This window comes from Hyposmocoma kahamanoa, unplaced genomic scaffold (assembly GCF_003589595.1).
Source record: "Hyposmocoma kahamanoa isolate Upper Pololo Valley unplaced genomic scaffold, ASM358959v1 87, whole genome shotgun sequence".
NCBI lineage: Eukaryota > Metazoa > Arthropoda > Insecta > Lepidoptera > Cosmopterigidae > Hyposmocoma > Hyposmocoma kahamanoa.
Genome location: NW_020654422.1, coordinates 923,265 through 941,728, shown reverse-complemented (window position 1 = coordinate 941,728; position 18,464 = coordinate 923,265). Strand labels below are relative to the sequence as shown.

The following is an 18,464-nucleotide window of genomic DNA, read 5'->3' as shown; positions in this document are numbered from 1 at the left end:
AAATAAATGACTTTTCACCTCTCTAACTCGGAAAAAATGTCTTTGTCATTAGAAATCTGCATGCAAAATCGATTTTGAAATTCGAACTTGTCGATGGACTGTGGTGCACCTAATTTTTCTTTTGATGAAAAAAAAAACATAATGACACGTTCAATTACGCGATTTGTCGTACATTATTTATGTAATATAAATCCGTTGGCATATTTTATTCTTATTATAGTTGACATTAAATTGACAACGATAACTAATTTTGTTTATTAAAACTGATTTGTTAATCTGTTTTTCTTTTATCTATCATTTTCCTCGATATAGTGAAGTCAAAAGTTGTGTGTTTCGCTCGGCAGCAAACTTGTTTTGTGTCACGTGCCTTGAAACCCTCGTTATGCTCAGGATTCTATTTTTGAAACACGAGCAAAGCGAGTAGTCTCCTTTGTTTCCAACTTTGCAGCCATTCGAAACAAATAACTATTTTTAATCTGTATTTTTTTATGATGTCGAGTGATGTAAGCGTCACGCCTGTCTATAATAAAGTTGCGGTGCCACTTAGAACTTTAAATTGCACAAATATCTGCACTGACCCTGAGATATAAGTTGACAAGCCCTTATGTACCTGAATTTTCACCCTTTACCCTTCAAAGCCGGAACGCAATAATTCTCACATTACTGCTTGACGACAGAAGGAAGGAAAGTGGCAGTAATTCCATGACCGAATTCTTTCACTAATGCTTCTAGAACTGTAATCTTCTTTGAGTAAAAGATTACCTACTGATTACCACGTGCGGTACCCACCGGAAAGATTATTTTGATTAATATTGCATTACCTCTGAAACAATAAATTCTATAAAATTGTAGATAACTAATGAATATAATGATTATTATTTATTTGTATAACAATCTGCAAGATTTTTGTATACCTACATGATGCTCAGATTGGTTTTCAGCAGGAATTGCCGACCTAATCGGCAATAAAGTGTATGAAAAGCCCACCGTTCACTACCGTACGGCCAGCGATCCTACTTTGTTTCATAGACTTTTGTTTATTGAAGAAACCAACAACCTATTACAATCAAATTATAAATATAATAGTTTATACTAATACTAAGGTCACATTATTTTCATGCGCCATATTTGACAAATCTATGAACTGAAATAGTTAATAGATTTCTCAAAGATGGCGCTATGGAAAAAAGTAGTTAAAACCAAAATCAATGATTTGCCACAAGAACGTATATAAACAAAGTAAGGTCTGTTGGTGCGATCCGTAGCTCAGTTGGGAGAGCGTCAGCCACGGTATGGCGAGAAGGATATTTTTATATATAATTATAACAAAAAGTCGAGTCATTACTTGATGTTTTACAACCTATTTTTGTGTTATTTCACAAAAATAGGTAGTAAAACATCATGAAATTCCATAAACTTAATGATACTAAGGCCAATTACAGATTTTCTTAATTAGACTTCCAATTTAGCTGTAGCAAACATAACAATACAAGTATTGTATAATATTAAGTGCCTCCGTCATCGACCGGCTACCATGCTGGGCTGCAATGCAGACGTCTCAAGTTCGATTCTTTTTTTTTGTGATATCAAGTGACGGGGACGAACAAGTCGTGTACCTGGTGATAAGCTACACGCCTGTCCATAACAGTTGCACTGACACTCAGAGCTTTAGATCGCAAAGATCTGAGGGGCTGCCAGAGCTCCTGTCACCCTGAGACATAAGTTGACAAGTCCCATGTGCATGTAATCAGAACGGAGTATAATATATCTGTGGAGGATTAAATAAAAAAAATTATAAAAGTAATGCTCACATTACTCCTTGGCGGCAGAAATGGGTAAGGTGGCAATACTTCCCTGGACGAACGTTTTCACAAGGAGCTCTACTGCTACTAATTCCGTTCCCGGACCGGCTGAAATATTTGTATGACCTACATTTATTTCTCTCGTGAACACATATCTGTATAGACTGCAGTTTGTGGTGGTATATATCGAAATTGACAACAACTGCCAACCTTAGAGGTGGAATATTTTCTTCAAATTTAAATGGGACCACATCCGAGGTACCCTCTTTCCAACAAAAAAAGAATCATCAAAATCGGTTCACAAATGCGTTATCGCGTAACATATATAAAAAAAAATAAAGTCGAATTGAGAACCTCCTCCTTTCTGAAGTCGGTTAAAAATTATAAGACAAGTAAAACACTTTTGGAAAACGGTTTTATTATCAAAATATAAAATAATCATGGCGTTCATGTACATGCAACTTTTTCAATGGGACACTATCTGGTAGTTAAGTACAGTTGCGCCGATACTTGTTCACAAGTATCTTTATATATTACGTTCTCCGCATTCTCCATCGTATAAATATTCACAATCGCCTAGGCTGAAATATAATAAGAGTTATTTTTAGTGGCGTGTACAGCAATTATAGTTTTCGAAGATTCCTTGGAAAGCGCAGAATGACGAGCACAAGGCAGTGCTCCTCAGATCTTTGCGATTTAAACATGATTTAAATCTGAGTGGCACTGCAACTGTTAGGGACAGGCGTGTCACTGAACTTGTTCGTCTTGTCACTTGGCATCATAAAAAAAAGAGTGTGATAGAAATTTTAATGTATCCTATAACTTACTTGCACAAATTGCTAAAAGTACACTCTCTTCCATCTTTTAGTCCACATACAGGGCGCCATTCATGCGTACACTCGTATCCTTCTCGTGGACAATCACATATCCTTAGCGATTCGCAGTTTTGGACCGCCAGTGTAACCAGCAATATGACTAAAAAGGCTAAAAATTGACCATTAAACTAGGACAATTGGTCTAGAAAAGATTTCCAATACTTTTTGTGAATTTGTCATTTTACGGATCTGTTTCACAAAATCGAAAGTCGCAACATCGGTAGTCGTGGTATCGAAAACGTTACATCGACTTCAAAGCTAGCACGACATGCGGCAGAGCGCGACTTGCGCGTGAGCGACATTGAAGTGTGAGATGTTGTTAGGCTCCACTCACACTGGCGCAGAGTCGAAGCGTTATGTCGCGTCCTGTTTTTCAACTACAACGCGTGACGACGCTCGTATTAGCGCGCACGGGTTACAGTGTGGTCGGCGTCTGACGCCTTACTGCGCGCAAGGAACGCAAGGCGACACGCTGCTACGCGCGAAACCGCTCAATTTTAACCAAGAGTCGACGCGCGTTTCCATATTTGCATAATACAAATTTGTACCTTAATAACGGGAAAATAGAGATGAATATACTATACGCGAAAAACATGACGTGACGCGACGCTTCGACTCTGCGCCAGTGTGAGTTGAGCCTTATTCTTATGCAGGAACAGTACAGCGACAAAAATGAGACTTTTTGTCGCTCTCGCGCAAGTCGGGCCCTGTCATATTAGCCCTACAGGTCATTTCAAGGAAAGTTTGTTAAATCGACGACACTATATCGGAACGGTTACATTATTATTATATATCTAATATCTCTGTAGCAAATATTCGACGCCTGTTAAAATCGCAGAAAGAAAAAACCGCTATGAGATCAGTGTATCCATCAGGGAGCTACGATGCCACCGACATTCAAACCATATTTTGCCCGTTTGCCAGAACAACCTGTTATCTATACATCTCGATTCTTTAGAGATAACACATTGTTCTGGGAACAGGCGATTTGTATTGCAAAAACAAGCACTATGGCAGATATTCAAACCATATTTGTATCGCAAAAACGAGCGATTCGTTCTGTGTACCGTTTAGGTTCTCGGGTTTCTCTCAGAGAAAAGCTTAAGGAGACTGGTATCATGACTGGTATCGTGGCATCACAGTATTTCATTAAGAAAGAACATACCCATAATATTAACCTTAGAAATAACTCCAAAGTCATGGTAACACGGTTTCGGCCAACCAGGTAAACGACTCTTTTATGGGGAACTGTATACGTTTTTATAATAAGATTCCTGAGCATATATTAAGATTATCATTTCCTTTTTAAAGTTTTAAAAAAACTTTAAAAATATTTTGATTGAATAGTCATTCATTCAATTATTATATTTGCGATCGGCCGTCAAGCCATAAGCGAATCTTTTGAACGAGATAGCACGTTTTTGGTGGAATGGCCAGTGCAACTATAGAACAAGGTTTATGGATCTAGAAGTACTTCAAGGAGCGAGTTCGGGTGGCAGGGTAGGCTTATTCCGCTAGATCCTACCAGCTGTCCCCCCTGGTGGGGGGACAAGTGGATTTTTTTCTCACTCTTGCCTACCATATCTTCACTAATTGGGATAAGTGGAAATGAAATTCCCACCCAACCGTTTCTATTAAGAAGTACATTCGAGAATAAAACTATGGCAATGAAAATTTAACCGTTCTTTGTGCTTAGTTTTATGTCGGTCGATCTCAGCAGCTCTTTTAAGTGATCATAGATCGTTCATTTCAGTGAACCAAGGGGCATTGACTATTTGCCCTCAGGATACAATTCTGCACTGATTGGAGACAAAGTAATTCTTGCTAGCCACACCCCACAGCTGAATACCGTATATCCAAATAAGTTTTAAGACTGAGTTGTAGGTTAAAACTTTGATGTCTAATGTTGAATTCCTCCCAATGAGCCAATGTCGGTTACGATATTTGACATTGACTTTATCTCTTTTCCATTTTATATGACGCTTCCACGTGAGATGTCTGTATGTGAAAACTAAGACATTTCAGACAATCCGAATGTAGTAATGTTTTTACATCTTTTTAATTGCTTCAAACATATTTATAACTTTGCTATTTTTGCTTGTCTATGGACGTCACATGAAAACACAATATTTTACAAATACATGAATTACTTACAGAAAATAAATTTCATTTTGTTCTTTAGTAGTAAATTGTTAAAAAAAATGTATCGACTGCGATAATGTCCTTCTATGGAATTAAAAACGCGATGTACGAATATATATACGGAACGTGTTGATTATTCAAAGGCTGTAGCCTGTATCTATCGCCTCTAGATAATAATTAATAATCATAAATAATGATAATAGATAATCATAAGTATTGTGCATGGTGCCGATATCCTAGAAAGATAAAAACTTTAAATTACATAACGGCCATTTTTGCTTAGAATTTGTTTTTATTCAACGAACAAGTCGTGCGCCTGGTGGTAAGCGACACGCTTGTTCATAGCAGTTGCATATCACTCAGAGCATTAAACCGCAAAGATCCAAGCACTATCACCGCGCCTGTTATCTTGACACATAAATTCACAAGTCCCATGTACCTGTAATTTCACCAAATAAAATGTGTCAAGTTTCTGAGTGTATCCTTTTTTATAATACATTTTTTTAAGTACCGTTACAAACAACAGGTTATAATAAGGTAATAAGTTAAGTGTCTTAGTTGTTTTTTTTTAACCATATATTATATTTTAGTTTCATATTTGTTCTGTGATTATCAGGTACCCAGGAATGAGAAGCGCACGTTCATCAGTAATAAAAATTTTATTTGCATAAACGGTGAGTTTTGTTATCAATTTTCCTTAGTAGGCTCCCATTCCCTCACGCTGCCTTACTGCACCTAAATAAATCTCAATTATTCTGTGTTTTATTGAAATACAAATTTGTTATATCCCTATTGAAAAACCCGATATTTAAATTTTTGTAATAAGTTTTGTCTATGTGTTTTTAAGAGTACATAAATGAGTTTTATTGCTTATATACTATCAACATTTATTACAATACAGCGAAATTGGTTTCAATATTATAATGGAATTAAATAAATAAATAATATTTCGCACGCAATGTTGCATCGTTTGTAAAGCGCGAAATGACGTGAGGCTTTCATAAATATGTATGTTGTGAAAAGAAGCAAAATTTTTAAAACTAATGCGCTCGTTGTATTTTATATAAGTATGTATAATTAGATACGTCTTAAAGTAATATTTATTATTCATATTTGTAGAAAGCTTGAATACACGAGAGAACTCAGAAAATAAATAAATGCCAAACGTTTAGCCTTCAACTTGCCATTTTCATCTTACATTTTCTTTTTAAAAAGATAGGAAATTTTTCTCGATCATAGCCATTCTTTAAACATAAAAATAGCAATAAGAAAGAGTAGTTTTTCAAAACATTGTAAAGAGTAATTTATCAAGCAAGCCTTATCTCTACAAAAGCTTTATAAGAATATGAAAAGCGCAGTTTTATTTGGTTTAATGAAGATAAGCACGTAAGAAGATTTAATGATTGTCTATAAAATGCGATGTTTTAAAACAGTCTACTAAAACCTTTCTTAGGGAGTAGTTGTTTAGAGTATTTTATGTAACAATTTTATTTATATATTATGTAGGCAGCAAACGGAAAGAAAGCGGTCACCGTCGCCTATGAACGCCTGCAACACCAGTGGCATCACGAGTGCGTTGCCTCAATCCCCTTTTGAAGGACTCCATGCTGTATTCCTGCGGGAAAACCCCGACAGGGACTTCACTCCAGAACCTAATTGTACGTGGGCGAAAGCTCCTCTGAAATCGTATAGTATGGAGAGATCGACTAAGTTTCAGAGTGTGAGGATGGACTCCCTGCGTGTGGCGAGCGGTGCGATCATAAAATGTTGCTGTTGTAATCACGTCAAACAGTTCTTCAGAACATTGGCCATTGTACAAGTGATAGAATAGACACAGGCAGGCAAAGTCTCTCCTCCAAGACAGTGGTTCAATATCGTCTGTAAGCACAGGGTCCTCAACAATTCTCATAGCACGTCTTTGAACCGCGTCAAAGGGCCCATGCTGGCATCTGAATAAACCAGTAAAAAGGACAGTGAAAGTCAATTATGATAATGTCCCACAAATCTGTAAAACTATATGTCTATAACAGTAGAGCACTGGTGGAGATATTGAATTAAGTAGTTAAAGAAGACCTGGACCCAGTTATTGGCGTGACTAGGCTATGTCAAACATCTGCATACAACAAGGCGTAGTAGTAAAAACAAGTTCAAGTCTATACCGTATGTTTTCTTTAATACTTTTAGCTGTAAACTGCCTCTGTGGCCGAACGGTTACCATGCTGGTCTGTCACGCAGAGGTCCCGGGTTCAATTCCAGAGCCGGGAGAAATATTTGTATGGCCTACATTAATTTCTCTCGTGAGTTTGGGGGTGTTCTATGCGTGTGTCCATGGCACCCGCGACACAGGGTTTCCCTAGTGCGGGACTATGAGTGTGTGCGTTATTATCTATCATGCTGGATCAGTGCTGTAGCGACACCAGGCCAAACCTATTCCTATTGTATTTCTAAAGTTCGGTGCACACGGGTCTCGCAGTCACAGCAGCGACAGCGCTGCGTATTAGTTGTAATAGTTGTAATCTAGGAAAATGTTGAAGGCTTTTCTTTATTACAATGGATTCTTGCGCAAAGAGAAATTTGAGGCAAACCCGATGCTGTACTTTTCTGCGAAATCTATTCACGAGCAGTAGAGCTTCTTGTGAAAGAGTTCGTCCAAGTACTACCATCTTACCTATTTCTGCCGCCAAGCAGTAGTATGAGCATTACAGCGTTCATGTTTTGAAGGATACATACAGTCACGGTCGGTTACAGTCATGGTCAAAAAATTATCATACAAACGATCAGGAATACTTTACAATATTTAAAACACACTAAATTCATTAGTTGTCTCCCTTTATATAAACATGATCGTTGTTCCGGCTTACGCAATAGGAAAGTTGAATGGTTTCATTATCTTTTATGCGCGGATAACGCTAGATATAAGTATGCTCATATACTGGACTGTAACAAAATCATTGAAATAAGAATGCTTAGTAAAAATAGACGTTTTTTAATTAATTACGGACACAAAGTTCTTTTTTCAGAGGCAAATAGATTGCTACTTCAAATCTCAGGCATACACGACACGGAAATAAATAGGAATTTTACAAACCAAACCACGACTCCACGTTTGACAGAGTTCATTAATGTTAGTAACATGCAAACCTCTCTTTTTCACAAACCAAGTAGTCCACCAAAAATATCTTAGATTGTTTCATCAAAACATTGCCGGGTTTGTCTCTCGAAACAAAACATCCTAGAAGTTACTATTGCGGATTTAAGCCATAGTGACAATAGGCCTGATGTTATATGCCTATCCAAAACTAAAGGCGGGCTGTGAGTGTTCTATTAACTTTGCAAACTATAACATTGCTGCTAGCTATTGTAGGAGAAACGGATCAAAGAGAGGCGGTGTTTGTATTTTAACAAGAAAAGGAATAGGATCACAGGAAATCATTGATATAAAAAAATTGCCCAGGACAATGTTTTTGAATGTTGTGCTAAGTAGCACATTAGATAAGTATCTAACTTCATATAATTTTCTTATAATTTGTGTTTACAGAACTCCAGACTCCAATGTTTACACTTCTTTGTCACTTTTGGAGGGAGTGCTACATAAATATATGAGAAACTCAAAAACCCGTGCAATACTGTCAGGTGATTTTAATATTAACGCCTTAATTTTAACAAAGGACATTACGACGTATTTAATAGATGTCGCAAAAAACTTTAATTTAATTTTACATGTGACTGAACCTACAAGGCTTCAAAAATGCATTGACCACGTAATAAGCAACATCGACGGGGCTACGGCTGAACTTCATAAGCTTCAACTATCGGATCATGACACAGCTCAAATGCTACATATACCAGTCTCAGAAATTATTGAACAACCGTTGGAGCACTATGTAAATGTCCGGGATTATTGTTTGGAAAACATGAATACATTTCGTAATCATCTGAGTCAGTTAAATTTTTCGAATGCTTTTTCTCAAACAGATGTAAATAGAGCAATGAATTCCTTCAAGTTTTTATTGTCCTTTTTAAACTGTGTTTCCCAATAAAAAAAATTAAATTTACAAATAAATATAGAAAACCAAAATGGATTACCAAGGGCATTATAAAAAGCTGTAAAACCAAAAGGATATTGCGTTATCACCACTACACGGCAAAAAGTTATGAAAAGAAGAAAAAATATAGATTATATTCAAAAATTTTGCGACGCTGTTTGAATATGGCTCTGAGACACCATAATGATAAACAAATTTTACGTGCGAAAAGTATGGGGAAAGTATCGTGGAATATAATAATTCAAATTCAAATTCAAATTCAAATTCAAAATTTTTATTTCGGACATAGTCCATATCATGTTAGTAACAAACAGCTTATAGCCTATGTTAGTAAGACAAATTATTAAAACTGTATCAAAATTCCAAATTGAGAAATTAATTAAAAAAGAATATATGAGTGGAAATTAAATATTAAATTAAATCTAAAATTGAATAATAAAATTACATAAAATTTTCTGTTATCACATTAAATTATACACCAAGCCCCTGGAACCCATGTGAAGCGAGTCCCAGTGTTTCCATAAAGCGCAAGCAGGGTCCTCCCAAATTAGGCGAATAAGGCTGTTGGAACTAACACGCACGCGACGCATCAGGGAGGCAGTTCTCTTACGAACTATTACACCGTAACTGTCTGTATGTGCCTCTGCGAACATACCTGAGGCGCTACAAAAGCGCGGTAGCCCCAACAACCTCCTAAAGCCGTTATTATATTGGACTCGCAAGACGTTGACCGCCTTCTTAGTGTAGTTTGTCCACAGGCTGCACGTGTAAAAGGTCTGACAAAACGCCTTAAAAAGGGTGGTTTTGACATCCCCATCACAGCGCGCAAACCTGCGGGACAACATATTACAACGTACGGCCAACGCCCTGCGCTCCCTCTCTATATCAACATCGTCCTGGAGTCTATCTGTGACCCAGTGCCCAAGGTACTTAAAACGTGTGACTCTTCTCAGAGGAATACCACTCAGGTGTACTGTGGGAATTGACGTAAGAGCCTTGTTTCCAGCCTTAAACACTAAGAGCTCACTTTTATTAGTGTTGTACCTTAGACCATGAGCCACCGCATACTCCTCACAAACTTTCAACAGCCTTACAAGCGCACTGATCGACGGGCACAGCAGCACCATATCGTCCGCATAACTGATATTATTCACAGTCCGACCACCTATTGAGCATCCGACACCCGTGCTGCTGAGCCTGGCGATCAGCTTGTCCATATACAAATTAAATAACCTAGGCGAGCTGAGCCCCCCCTGTCTCACCCCACACTCCAACCTGTACTTGTCTGAGAGCACACCTCCCCATCTCACTTGGTTGGTCTGATTTCCGTACCAGTACCGGAACAGGTTGATCACCTCCATCGGGGTACTTGTACACTCTTGCATCTTATCCCAAAGAATATCATATGAGATAGTGTCGAATGCCCTCGACAGATCCAAAAAACAGGCAAATACCGGCGTTTGCCCTTTAGTGTAATACTGGACAGTGTGTTTAAAGCATAGGATGGCGCTTTCCGTTGACAGATTGGGTTTAAAGCCAAACTGGGCATCCTGGGTTGTTATGTGCTTTGATAACACACCGTCCAGCAGTCCGTCTAGCACTTTAGCCGCCACTGTTGCCAGCGATATAGGCCTATAATTGGATCCATCAGAAGCATCCCCCGTTCTATTTTTAATAATAGGCACAACCAAGGTCTTCATAAGGCTATCAGGTAGATGACAATGACTAATGCACAGGTTGAAAAGCATTTTCAAGACTCGAGGCAAGTGCGTCCCAGCGTGAAGGAGATGCTCTATACTGAGACCGTCATGCCCCGGAGACTTCCCTCTGGTCATTGATTTTATAGTACGGTCAACCTCTATAAAACTGAATTTAACCCTCCTCTCGGCATGACGTTCCCCATCCGAGACCACCCCCGATGACTCACCTAATGGACTCTCAGCTTTAAAAAGCGCCCCAAACATATTCGCTATCTGGACGGGCTCGCAAAGACCATTCACACTAGCTGGGTTACTAGTCCCTGGATTCATTTTGTTTGTGTGCCTCCAGAACCTGCCAAAGTCTTTAGCTTTGTGGTGTGTAGCTAGAATGTCCATTTTTATTTGAGTCTCGTTGTCCTGACACCACTTCAGCTTCGCCTTGAAAAGTTTTCTAGAGGCACACATATTAACGTAAAGAGGTCCAGTCACTGGCTTCCCGCACCAGAGCCACTGCTTAAAGCACTCTCTCGCCCGTGAATGAACCTCCTTTACGTGTTTGTTCCAGCCGACTATCTGCTTGCGCTTACACTTCCTAGTACCATAACACATTTTCGAGGCTGCCTGCAAAGTATGAACAATTTCAGTATATAAATTATCAATTACCATCTTATGCGAACTATTATTACAAAAGCCATCACAACATGAACTTAATTCTATAGGATAATCTATTTCCCTTAATTTTTCACAGCAGATGTCATTATATAATTTTATTTGGTCAATATTTCTTTCCCCCCAAATAATTTTATTATTATAAATTTGCCCATCATTAATACTATTAATATTATTTGATTTGTTTGAATGAAATTTACTTTTAATTATGAGAGGTAAATGATCCGACCAATAAACATCATAATTTACATACACGTCAGTAACTGTCAGCCAGGCCGCCTCTGTAACCAGGCAGTGATCCAGCCACCGTCTACATCCATGAGCATCGCTCACATATGTATACGTCCCCGAACCACTGCCCAACCACTCTAAATCGGCACAACGCCATTTTTGTTCTACACAAAACTCACACATCTCCGTATAAAATGGACACCCAGGATGAGCATTAAAGTCACCAAGGATAAAAACACTATCCGCCATTTGAGACTCGATAATAGCACTTACTTCACTTAGGCATTCCGTGAACTCAGGTAAGTTAATAGCGTCATCATTAGGCATGTACACAGAAAATATCAGCAACGAGCGACCCCCCACTCTGCCACTGATTGACGCCAAACGCGCACTGTTACACTGTATTACATTGACGGCCGTAAATAAACCCTTTCTCCACACTAATGCAACACCGCCATAAGGCCTCCCCCTCAGTATACCCAGAGAAGTATCCACAGCCGACTTGCTCGTGTAATCAAAGTTACCATCAATACTTCCAACGTAATCAACATCCTCTGATAACAACCACGTTTCCTCAAGAGCTATCACGTCGGCTAATTTACACAGAGCCCTGACGTCGTCAACAGATCTCGATACTGACTTACAATTAAAAGTTGCTAATGTGATTTCCGATATTAAATTGTCAGACATACTTAAATTAATTACCTATTCTTCTTGAAATTCACAAATCTTCGAAATATAATTCCATCCGGCCATAAATCCCTATTCATAAAAATAGCAAACTTCTGCCGCGGAACCAGTACTTTGTACGAGTTGTACTCTCTTACTTTCCTAGTAGAAATTTTTTCCATCTCGACACTGACTTGAGTTTTATTAAAAATGTAATGACAAATATCTGCTACCGAGGCATTCTTATCCACATAGTCAATAAATAAAGGCACTTTTAAATTTGCCGCCTTAAATTTACTCACAGGGTCCGTCACTGCTTTGCCTGTCAATCCTATAAACCTGTTTTGTAACCTTTTTCTCTGTACAGTTACCCAATTATCATCCGGTACTGTCTGCTTCCAATCACCGCCGTCTTTAACTTTACTTGCATATGTTCGATTACATTGCGTTTCATTGGCGTTCTCCAATAAAGCAGAGTCGCCTCCCGACGCAAACGGCAATGTACTCTGCGCAGGCACCGCCGTAATGTTCGAAACCACCGTACCGGCCTCGACACGCCCACTAGCCACATAACTGCTCAACTCTTCACACTCAGGCGTATTCGGCCGCGAAGAACTGCGCTCACAAGGGATAGCAATACCGTTCGATACCGCGGTGCTGGCCTCCACGCGCTTGCGGCTGGTATTCACTCTTGAGACAACAACAGGTGGACTGCTCAAGGCCGAGCGGGATAGCTGCATACTATGGAGTTGAGTAGTATCAACAGCCTTTGCGGTCATTGGCCTCTCCGCCGCTAATTCTCTATAATGCGTTATCGGAGTTGTTATTTTTTCGACCGGTGACTCTTTGTTTGACAAATTTAAAATTCCATACGGACCACTGTCTTGGGTATCAATGTCAATACCGCAACTCAACCGATTTGCATGACTATACTTGCCTCTTATCATATTCACGTAGTTACTACCCTCAAAATTATTCACCAACGATGCTTCTTTAAGATTTAAAAATTCTTCCCTCAACGTATCAAATTCAGTCCTTGGCACGTATTTCTCCTGAATGAATTCAATATCTTTCCTTACCATAATAATGTCCTTTAACAATCTGGTGCAATCCAGGTGGTCAAAAGTTACTGGGGGTAGCTTATGTAGGTCCCGAGCCACAAAGACAGGTATCTCATCCGGATGCACTCTTCTCATAAGACTAACCATATCTTGAATATTCTTATGCAGCTTGCCCTTGCGGCGCACGACATTACGATCAGCTGTTTTTATTGATTCATACAACAAGTTTTTTGCCTGCATCACATCCTCTTCAGTAAAAGCGGTCGAACACAAATTCACAATACTTTCGTCCTTCATTATTTCAACTTTGTTCTGTATAAAAGACAGTAACTCATTAATGACAACATTGCAGTTACTGCACTTTAACACTTTGGAGGTCATTGTCCTCACTTCAACCGAACGGAGCAGCGCGAAAAAGCACGTACGCACACTTGCACGCGCGCGAGCTGACTGAATATAGTAATAAAAAATGAAAAATAATAAAAAATGAATATAGTAATAGAACACAATTATACAATAATCAATTTTTAAAGAAAATTATAATAAATGACAAAATTATAAGTGACCCAATTGATATAGCCAATAAATTTAATGATTATCAAATCAATCTGACTAACACACAAAATAAGTTATGCAGAAATACTAACAAATTTTCCTTAATGAATAGTATATTTATAGAGCCCTTAGCACCGAATGAAATTAGCGCTATCATTAGAACGTTGAAACCTACAAACGCCACAGGTTACGACGAAATACCAACAAATGTGATAAAACACTGTAATAAGCAACTGACGCCTCCTCTCACAAACTTAATTAATTTGTCTATTGAAAATATATATAAATAAATATATATAGGCATATTTCCCGAATTGTTAAAAATTCCTTTAGTGAAACCAATCTATAAAAAAGGCGCAAGAGCATGCATTGAAAATTATCGATCTATAACTTTAATCCCCGTGCTGTCCAATATATTTGAGAAATGCATGAAGAAGAGGCTGCTAAGTTTTATTAATAAGCACAATATAATCAAACAAGAGCAATGCAGGTTTCAATCGAAAAAATTTACTACACTGGCTGCATTTCATCTTGTACGTCAGATAGTGGAGAACACTAATGCAAAAATACCTACAACAGTGATATTTTTTGACATGCCTCGCGCGTTTGACTTTGTGTCTCATGACATTTTGCTGAAAAAACTAAATAATTTAGGTATTAGAGGCGTGACTTTTAATTGGTTAGCTTCCTACTTGAAAAATGGGAATAGAAATAAAACATTTAAATAAAAACGGCTGTGTTGTATCAGCAAGATCGCAATGTAGAGTCAATGCGTGTGGTGTTCCGCAAGGTAGTGTTCTCGGGCCATTATTATTCTTGCTCTACATAAATGACTTACCAGAGGTTACACGACACAAATGCATATTATTTGCAGATGATATTTCAGTCGTAATTCCTTACAAAAATGACATAATTAACTACGAATTAGACATAAACTATTCAATACCGCGCTGCGCCCTGACGAGGGGCTGCGCGCCTGCTGCTCGGTTGGGCAACCGGCGCGCTGCCGCGACCGGTGGCGGGCCGCGCTGCGCTCCGACGAGGAGCCGCGCGCCCGCTGCTCTTTAATTGTAAAGACTTTCGACTGTTCACTGTTCCTTCAATATACATCTACGAAACTGCCGTATATATCCTAATACATCCAGATTTAGCACCAGAAAACAAAAAATGTCTTGGTTGTAATGGTTTTTTTTCAGATTTGTGAACTGACTTTGATGATTCTTTTTGTTAGGAAGAGGGTATTTCAATAATACTCCCATTTAAATTTGAAGAAAATAAGGAGTGGATGAATCCAGTTTCGCGCTAACCGTTAACAGGTTGCTATAAAATCTGGCAAATAGATATAATTCCACCAAAAAAGCCGATAAGCAGACTTTTGATGTCTTTTTTTAATAGAAAAATATTTAAATTTAAATGCCATACGCTTGGCTACAATTTCGCCGGAAATGAAACGACAATGTGACCAACAATAGTACACGGTCATCACATCAATTACGTTAAGCTTTACGATTGAATTTTTATTTTTATTATACTTGTACCAATGATCTTAAATACGCAATTGTACACTATGTCCATTATAGTTGTTACGTATTTTTTCGTTAGTGTAACAAATATTTACATCTACTTGAACAATAATATACATATTTGCAGATTTACATATTTGAACTAAGATCCTCACATTAGGCTAAGCCTTTCTCCTGAGAAGCAAAATACAAATAACCGAATAACTATGCAACAAGAATAAATTTTTAAGTTTATTGTGTGTCACGATGTTTGACGTCCATGATGTTCAATATTTTTTGTGAGATTATTCCATTAGGAAATGAAACTATTTTTCCGGATTTAAATCGCGTATATTTGTTTTTTCAAACAAACCACACGGCACGGCACGGTTTGCTGAAAGATGTTGGTGCGGTGTCTAACCGGGTCTTATGGATAATATATAAAATACGGATCGTAGGAATTTTTTCTAAGTATTAATTTCGATATTTGTACTAATAATAATTATTATAGCAAACAAGAATTAAGTTAAAAATGAGTAAAGTTCAAAAAATAACAACAATAAATGCTTACTTGAAAACGAAAAACCAATTATCTAAGGCATTATAACTAATTTTAAGTTACTTTACCTGACATCTTCATAACGTATCGATGGCAAATACTATAATGCTTACTATCGTGGTGAAATTAGTTGCCAATAGGCGTAAGGTACTCCCTGATTGTTACCCAATGTGCGCCAGACGTACCAGAAAGAAATGGTACGTCGTGCAGCGAGGGTCTTTTCGAGCAAACAAGATTTAAAATCAACTCTATGCCGTTACAGTAAGAGCGGTCCAAAATTAACTATTCAATCTAGCATTGAATAGTCCCATATCTTTCTACATATGTTTTGTTTATAGTGCCTTATCATCCAACCATCAATCCCTATCAACCTCTTATGGTTATGCGGGAAGGGCACTATGACCTAGGACCATCTAAGTCCTGACCCCGGATCAGCACGTTTGCACGTACTTCATCCGGTGCTCTGTAAGGGTTTTGCCTTAAGTGAGCCGCCTTGGGTGCACGTACAGCACCCTCCCTATTTTCCAGAAAGGTACCGGAGCTATAAGCACGCTCACTTCCGGACGCCGAATGAACGGCGTCTTTCCAGTTCCCAAATTCCTATGCGGCCAGAGGGACCGGAAGATGTCTAGCTCAACCGCTACTAGCTCTCCGGGCAAGTGCCGGATATGCCAAGTGGCAGTGTCCTGCGACAGAGTCCGGACATAACCCCGACTTGAAGGGCAACTCACGTGCCCCGCGCGTTTCCTCGCCTCAGGCCATCAACTAGACCGCTACTAAGATGCGTTAGCTGCGCGCGCGACGAGCGCCCCGGCCACACACCACCGGGGCAGACGAACGTGTCCGTTTCCTGCAGCTAACCACAAACCCGTGGCCGGTGAGTCCGTACCCAAGTCCGGGTCCGCCAGGGATGCCCAAGAAGGCATATGACTGACAGAGTGCTTGGCACGGACGTCCGCCGTACCCAGTTCTTACCGTAGAGCCTATAGTCTCTCCGAAAAACCTTACCTCTCGGGTCGGTAGACACGGACTAGTATTGAACAGTCCAAAATTACAGCTAATACTATAGTATATTAAAACAATATCATGTTTTTGTTTCAGATTTATCATTGACTGTAAAAAATGATATCGATTAAGAAAGAAGACTCTTCAGTCGACAACTTCAAATCCACGTAAGTATTTTATACGATTTATTTATTACCTTAACTTAGTAGCAATAAAGCTCCTTGTTTGTCCAGGTAAGTATTTCTACCTTAGCCATATCTGCCGCCTTTTTCACCACAATTTCACCAGCACCTTTACCTTTCAAATCCGGAACGCAGCAATGCTCACATTACTGCTAGGCGGCAGAATTATGTAACGTGGCAGTACTTTCCTAGATGAACTGTTTCATGAGGAGCTCTACTGCTGCTAAAACTTTCTTTTAAATAAATAGTCTTGCTTTAGTACCACTACCTAGCCCTGGAGCAAAGATGGAACGAGCTAACTCAGAAGATGCCTATACAGTCGCACCCAAAAGATATAAACTAAAAAATTTTCTGAGTAGATATCAAAGCAGCGAAATTGCGGCGGAAGTAATTCTAAATATAAACGCAAAACTATATAATGTTTTCTATAACGTTTTTTTAATTATCTCTGAAATAACCTTGATTTCAGAGATAATTGAGCTTTTTACTTTACTTTAGAATTGAAAATTTTACCTCTATTGTTTATACGGCTCACTGATTCTGTGTACAGTTGATACAAAATATAACTTTACATATGACTCATATTCACCACCCTATAATCTGTCCACGGACAGGTTTGTCTCATACTCTGTCTCTGTGTCTAATGAAAGTATTATTTAAAGAAATGATGGCAACGACCAGTTCCCGTGGAAATTGGTGGTCATCTTAAACTGGTCATGCCCTTGGTCTGTTAAGCTAACCAGTTATAAAACCAAATATATATTTATAACCAGTTATAAATATATATTTGTTTGTTATAATTATTAATACAAAGATCGAAAACTCAGAAAAAATTCCTTCGATCCGGCCGGATTCGAACCGACGTCTTCTTACATATCTTCTTCTAACTAAGCCACGGAACGAACAGCGGAACTCACGAATTTTTCTATGTGTTTTTTCAACGACTTTTTATCCTTAGCGCCATCTATGAGAAATCCCTAGTGTTTCGTCACCCAGTTAGATACCTTTACAGCTGCCAGCCCTGGCTAGAGATGTCGCTATTCATTGTATTTAATTTTTTTCTGAGTGCTCGATCTAATTATAATAAACTAGTGGAGTAATTTCACATAAAAATAATTGAATATCGATTCAATAAAAATTTAAATATAATATGTGTTTATTAGAACAAATGAATGTTCGGGCTCTGTACAAATCCTGTCAGCCATGACCATAGGACCTGTAAAGACCTCAAAGCATTAGTTTGTTTTAAAAATAAATTACGCTATTTAAATCGGAACTCGTTCTAGTCTGAGTTTTCTGGAAAGTGCCAAGTTAATTTCGTTGCTCTAAAAATTAGAAGCAATCGGGTCAAGTGTGCGCACGTTTGTAATTTAGGGCTTATTGCACATAAATTATAAGAGTTAGGAACATAAAGGTCTTAACTTTTTAACCGACTTCAAAAAAAGGAGGAGGTTCTCAATTCGACT

At 38.5% G+C, this 18,464-nt stretch overlaps 2 long non-coding RNA genes across 2 annotated transcripts; one reads left to right on the top strand and one right to left on the bottom strand.

Moving 5' to 3' along the window:
• Window positions 1-2,194: 2,194 nt before the first annotated feature.
• Window positions 2,195-4,944, bottom strand: LOC113235484. The gene is made up of 3 exons (XR_003310869.1): window positions 4,832-4,944; window positions 2,630-2,786; window positions 2,195-2,383 (listed from the first exon to the last, which is right to left on the bottom strand). It is a non-coding gene; the product is annotated as an uncharacterized LOC113235484 (long non-coding RNA).
• Window positions 4,945-5,203: 259 nt separating this feature from the next.
• Window positions 5,204-6,960, top strand: LOC113235470. Its single transcript, XR_003310867.1, has 3 exons — window positions 5,204-5,356; window positions 5,436-5,493; window positions 6,326-6,960. It is a non-coding gene; the product is annotated as an uncharacterized LOC113235470 (long non-coding RNA).
• Window positions 6,961-18,464: the final 11,504 nt, after the last annotated feature.